Source organism: Gavia stellata, chromosome 1 (genome assembly GCF_030936135.1).
Source record: "Gavia stellata isolate bGavSte3 chromosome 1, bGavSte3.hap2, whole genome shotgun sequence".
In the NCBI taxonomy this organism is placed as follows: domain Eukaryota; kingdom Metazoa; phylum Chordata; class Aves; order Gaviiformes; family Gaviidae; genus Gavia; species Gavia stellata.
In genome coordinates, this window is record NC_082594.1 from 118,296,410 (window position 1) to 118,303,521 (window position 7,112).

The window sequence follows — 7,112 nt, forward strand, 5'->3', positions numbered from 1 at the left end:
GAGCTCTTTACAGTGATCTAGCTGCACCACATGAGTAAGCTCTAAAATGGGATAAGGAATTTTCTGCCCTGTATTTATAAAATGAACACTTGAACTGCAGTAAAAAGATATTCTGTCCTTTCAAGTTTTTCTACATGTCTGTTTCAGGTAGTAAAATATGCAACATTAGTCCAAGAAGAGAAACATTGTATTGCTATAAGAAATAAATTGACAGTAAAGTATATAGCCGAACTATCACAAAAAAGATATTTGTGTAATTGCCTGCTGTAAAATTCAAAGTGTGGTTAAAATACATTGATAGTTGGCTTCATATTTATTCCAGACAATGCCCCCATTTATATTAGCAGATAGAAAATGAAGTGAGTAACAATTTAAATTCATGAGAAACACATTTCTTGTGACTGTTTACTTTGATCATTGAAGGGATATAGCCAATCAAAGTTTGCCTATAATTTTAGATTTTATAAAAGTGCACTTTTAAAAACTTTAAAACCAGTGTTCTGAAATTCCAGACATGAATGAGGTGAGGTATTTAAGACAATGATAATTTTGCGCTACTGAAATGGCTGGATCTATTTCAAAGCAGAAATTATCGTCATCTCTTTCTATTACCTTTCTAGTTGATGCAAGCTGTGCTTATTATATCTAGAAAGATATTTTTGGCAGAAAATGAAACACCTTTAAAACTTTCCAACTCAAATTTGAAAGTAATGTTATATTGCAGAAAAATGCATGTTTATCTAATGCCTTTAAGGAACATGTTCTTATTTTCAGACTGAATCAAATGGTAAAGACTTAAGAAATTTTTTGTGTTAGTCGGAGAGTAAAATATTGCAGTAGAGAAAATATTAGAATCAGTTAACAAAACATAATTAGTTTAAGAAGCATGCAGAAAACTTTGACATGTGGTTCTTAAAATGGAACAAAAGAACTCAGAAAAAATATTGCTAGTTTGATTAGAAGTTTTGTTTTATATAATTATCTGCTCTTCATATTTTTTTCAACAGTTTTATTTAAATTGTTTTTTGCTCATGAAATACCTAATGACAGATCCAATATTTTTTCTGTGTGTATGTGTGGTTTTTCTGTTAATTTTTATAAGGAGAATTGCAAATTTGACAGTAGAGCATTAAACTAAGTAGACTAGTGACCCTACCATATTCCATGGAAAGAAAAACAAAGAAAAGAAAAATCCTGTCAAACTTACTCGAGAATATTTTGATTAAATCAAGAGCGTAAGTAAAGCTTTCCCACACGGAGTTTCCAGTCACATATGCTAATATGCAAGAAGCATACAACTTGGCAAGTTCTGCACTGTAGTGATATGCAGTGTGTAAGGATGATTACATGAATTGAGAGATAAAAAAACCCAAACTTTAAAGAAGACAGACATTTAAAATCAGGAGTAAAAATTAATACCATTTCCCTAGCAGGGCAGTTACTTTTAGGGAAGCAACTGTGTCTAATTTGTAATCTACCTTACCAATGAAAGTACAGGAAAATCTTGAGCATCTGCGAATGGGAATCTCTAAATTAAAACTGGATAAAGGACAGAGGAATGCTGTCACACACACAATCAAAGAACCAAAAATCTTAACGCATATAATGTAATTGGATATGTCTGTATCATTGTACCCTAATCTGAATACAATAATATATATTTATTGGCTACTGAGCACTCAAGTGTTTTCTTCTAACCTTTGGTCCATGAAAAGTCATCACCCACCTTTACCTCACATCTTGAGTGCCTCCTGAGCATGTAACATCCACTTAGCCTGGAAAGATAAATTGACTTTTGCTGCCTGTAATAGCTATTCACATATACTAAACTACCACACCATCTCTGATGGTTGTCATGTATTTTTCTCTGTATTATCTTATTCTAGCTACTAATAATACCTGTATTTACCAGAAGAGGATGAAATGACAGGTCTACACTCTGACAAATTCAGATTATTTTTTCAAAATTACAAGGCAGGAGAGATACATGTATCTCCTGAAGGGTTACATAAACCAACCGTATCTTGTAATATTTCCACTTCTATTACAGTTTCAGTTTTTGGATATAATTATAAGAATCAAAAAAGGGTATGAACCCAATCATTTGAGAGTGACTGGTAAGGAGGAACTAATGGGCCTATCCAGGGTCGCAATGATTCATTACAGTTATCAAGGTGATCATTCATTGAGTTTCTGGTACTAAGGAATAACAAGTGGTAACATGAATATCAGACATCATCACCATTTTAAGAATTTCAGCATGTCCCAGCCTCTCCCCACAGCATGAAGGTATCTCACTCTCTTGTTGGTATTTGTGACTATTGCCTGCTGACATAATAAGTGTTCTGAAGATCATAGTGCCCCAAGGAAATTCCATTATATTCTGAATGGCCTACAGGAATTGGTTAAATGAGCCTTTATATGATATAAGGCAAGATGACACTACCTGAAAGCTTGATGCTGCTAAGAATAATTATATTGGTTTCTCCATGCTCCACTGCAAGCCATAAAATCTGTGAGAGAACAAAAGGATTGGAAAAGCTCCTGGGTGTATGAAGAAGGGAAGGGTGCTCCACTGGGCTCTTCTCTAGCCAGACACACAGTACCAGTTCAGCCACCACAATATCTATGCAGTTACTTCTATTTCTGCAGTAGGCTGTCTGAAACATCCAATCTACACACTATCAAGGAAGTCACGCTCTAAGCTGGACACAAAACTGCAAACAACTATCCTTCCATTTCAGCAAGGCTTTGGTAGATAAGTAGCTACCAAAATAGACTGAGGGCTGAGGGGTGAGTCCTGGCAGCTGTAAGGCCCCAAGAGCATCTCTTTTCCTGGAGATTTGGCTGCTGGAGCTCAAGGCCAACTTAGAGAGAGGGCAGCTAATGGCCGCCCCCCTTTCTGCTAGTAGCCATTGGGAAATTCCTCATGACAGCACTGCAGAGAGGCCTCATCCAGGGCCAGCCCCTTGCCCATGGGAGCAGTTTTAAGCTGAGCCTTTAAGTCTCAGCCCCCACCCAAGCTACAGCTCCTGGTGCATTGCAGCCTGTGCAAGGCCAGGGGACCCTGACTGGCAGGCTGCCTTTCCAGCTTCACCCAAACCTGCCCTGTCACCATGGACCTGCCCCTGCCACTGGGCTGTGCCTGAACTGTTTACTGACACTGGGCCTGATCCTGACCCTGACTTGTTGGCTGGTGTTCCTGGCTTGACCTCAGACCTGCCTCATCACAACGGACATGTCTGACTCTCGCTTGAGTACAACTGCCATCCTCCCTCTGGTGGCTCCTTGGGCTTGGGGTGCTGGGAGCAGCAAGGGCTTGCCCAGGGTGGCAGGACAGGACCTCACCTGCCGGGGAGCAGGGCATTGAGCACCAACCGTGGGCATCGGCACCTCCCTGGGGACTGCAGGTTGTGTTGGTGTCAGTGCTGAGCTCAGCAGGCCCATGGCTGGGCAGGGCAGGACTGCAATGCCACGGGGCTGCAGCTCAGTCAGGGACCAAGCATGAGAGCCTCAGCTGAAAGCAGGTCCCTCAGGCAGGGTTCAGACCCGACAGTGGCCTCCTTGCAGCACAATGCTGTTGGGGAGCTTGCCCCCCATGGCCAACTTCAGGATGAGGACCACCCTTGGTTGCACTGGCTCTGAGTTCAGCATCCTCCCCCACTTGCCCCCAGGAGGGGAGATGCTCTCAGGGCCCTTACAGCAGCCTACTCTGAACCTTGGACTTAAGCTTGTTCCTAATGCATTTCTCCTAAAGCTAGCCTAACTATGCCATAGCTCGAATCTTTTCCAAAAATCCCTTGGAATACCCAAAATGTTTATCTGGTTATTTTGAGGCATCAATGACACCTTTGTGAAAGGCGATATTGGAAATGTTATTCTTTGCAGAGCTAAGCACTCCAGATAGGAGCAGTCGCTGTGCACGTGTAGCCTGTGTAGGAAAAAAACGTTCAGATTTCACATGATGTTAAGTGGCCATAATGATTAGCACCTGTGCACTGTAAATTCAAAATCCATACTGAGAAAGCTTGTAGCTAAGTTCTACAAGCATCAGAAGCATGCAATACTGTACTATTTAAACATACACTTAATAAACCCATGCTCATCTTCCAGGAAATGGCAATTCAAACAGCAAACAGATCTCTTTGCTGACAAGGCCGCTTGTATTGACTCTTCAAACTCATCTCATCTGCTGCAGTGTATGTCTTGATGTACACCTTTTCCCTCTTTCCTATTCTACCTAGATGGAAAATTCACCCTATAAAAAGCATATGGCTACAGGACACTCTCAGCTACATCTTTTTCAAGCCAGTTAAAGAGCTCTTTTGCCATTCAGTACAGCTGCACTTGACACAACAAGTAATTACTGGAAGGACTAAAAAAGAAATGAGAAAGTTCTTTGGACATCCAAAGTAAAATTTACCCCATTAGGCATCCAGGAAAAGCAAAAGATAGTACTGGATATCTTTAGCTTTTAGGGAGATGCTGAAACTTCTATTTCGGAGATATTCATGAAAACTTAATTTTGTTTTGTAACAAATATCTGAAATTAGGAATAGAGAACTTGCATAATTAGAGGTTGTGATGGAAAGCTATAATTAATACCATTTTAATTTTTAAGTGGATTAAATGGAACAGCCATTTTTTGACATCTTCTGACACTATCTAAAAAGTGACTGTTACTAAAGGAGTATAAAGTGGGAAAAGTGAGAAAATGTGAGAGAAGTAGTTCAACTTATCCCCCATTCATTATTCTAAAATCGTTGTAGAGGTTAAAATTCAGACAGATCACAACATACAGGAACAAAACAGAAATAATGACTCAGCTAGGTAGGCTAGCCTTTGAACCTAGCTTCTATCTTTTAGATAATGAAATTAATTAAGTAATACCAGCACTAACTTTTACAAGCATCAACATTTATGGACTTGGAACATCAGAAAATCTTTTTGACATCAGGAATTTAAGAGCACATATTAAGACAAGCCACTTCCTCCACCTGAGAATTTAAATGCTCTCACATTGTCTCTCTCCATGACCCTTTCCCCATTTCCTTCTCCCTTCATGGAGAAATCTGTTGGAGTTGAAATTCCAGTACCAGTACCAGACATTTAGTCTTCTAAAGAAAAAAAGTTCTAATAAAGGTAGCAGGTCTAATACAAAGAAATTATTTTTGCACTGTCTTCATCATGTTATTCAGCATTTTACTATTGATATTTCTGAAACGAGAACTTGTGTTCCAAATTACTATTGCCTCCATAAGGATTTGACCTTAGATTTTAACTCTAATCTTGCCAAGGACAGCATATAGATGGGATAGGCTTCTGAAAGTGATGTTGAAAGATTCCAGCTGAGGAAATCTAAAAACTTCTTGATCTAATAATGTAAGGGGACTCTTACATAATCTACTGTCAGAAACAAAATTCTCTTTTCCTAAGTATTTTGTGGTATAGCTATTCCATGGTTACTAAACTTTTTATTTACTTTGCCAATTGTTCACATGAAAAATGTCCTTCTCTTTCCTAATATATTCTTCATTAGCTCGAGTTTTGCTTGAGATCTTTGAGCACTTTTCTGACCATAACTTGTTAACGTGAAAGCTTTGTTACCATATGAAAGCAACTAAGCATCCCTTGGGGGAATAATTTTTTTCAATTAAAATGGATATTTCTAAGCATTCTTGGAGATGTATCCTCCTTATAAAAACATGAAATCTGGAATAGATATTTGTTTGAAATGATATCTCCTTTTACAGTACAGTGCATATCAAAAGGTTATATGGAATTGTATTTGTACTATCTTCAGTTTCTTTTAAGGCTTTCAGGTGATGCTGAGACTTATTCCAATATTCTGTTGTTCAGTGTTTTCCAGTGTCTTCTAATCTTTTGACCCAAGTCACAAGCATCAATTTTATAGGCAATGGGAAATTTGCTGATCTGCATTACAAATGTCATTTCTGAGCTCTTAGCAATGAACAGAGTGTTCAAGCTATCCTACTTATTCGATACTGCAGTTTTTGACAGAAGACTCCTTCCATTATAACTTTTCCTTTATGGAAACTCATTCATTCACGAATGCCTTCTGACTTGAGGAATCTATAGCAACACTTATCAAGATATTCTCAATCAAGTCAGAGACTGACAGAGACACAGTACAATCATTAATTCTCCATGGGATACAGAGTGACATGAAACCCTGCTTTACAAGCCACAGGGGACCACTTGCCTGGCATGCTGCTGAACTGTTGCTTTTTGAGGAAACACACAGTAATCACAACTCCTGGGCATAACGGGGTTTCAACTTTGACCTCCAGGGAGTCTCTTGCGCATATCCTCATTTGCTTTGTTCTGTGAGATCAGAGAGATGATGTGTTGTTAATACCAGGTCCCGTAGTCAGTTTTTATTCTGGATACAAAGCATAAATACATCTAGAAGCTTGAGCACTGAGTTATGAGTTTGGTATTTTAGCATAAAACTTTTAGGGACTGGATCCTGCAGTGCATTTAGTCTTGATTTAGGCACATATGTTTTCTACAATGCATATGGGACTAGCGAGACTCTTTAGAATGGAATTCACAACAAGTAACACACCAGGAGATGTCTGAACTAGCAATAGGAAATGATCAGAAATTATGGACTTCTAAAATGCAATTTTTTCAGCTCAGAGTTTAAGAATCTTGAGGCCACAGGTTTGTGGGGCAGGGTGGAAGGCAAGGCATATTGGTTTGTGTTTTGCATTGCAGATAGGAGAACTGCATCCTACATCCGTAATTAGGGTTCCTTGTCCCTTGAATAATTCACATTGCTGCTTTATTTTGTAATAAGCACACTTTTAGTAAGATGCAGATTTTTCTTGGTTTGGTTTTTGTTGGTTGGGGGGTTTTTGGTTGTGTTTTTTTTTTTTTTTTTAAACCAGAAGATTTCTATTTTTGTAGATGATCTATATATGAACAGCAAGGAATTTCAGTTCCTGGGTATTTATGTTACGGACTAATTCCTACAGATGGGGTCTAACAGGGGATGGGAGAATATTTTGTCTCCTCTTTTAGCTGTTTCCATCATCCACATTAGGTTTTATCCCTTTAAAACTTCAAGATGCCATGGAGGTTGCACA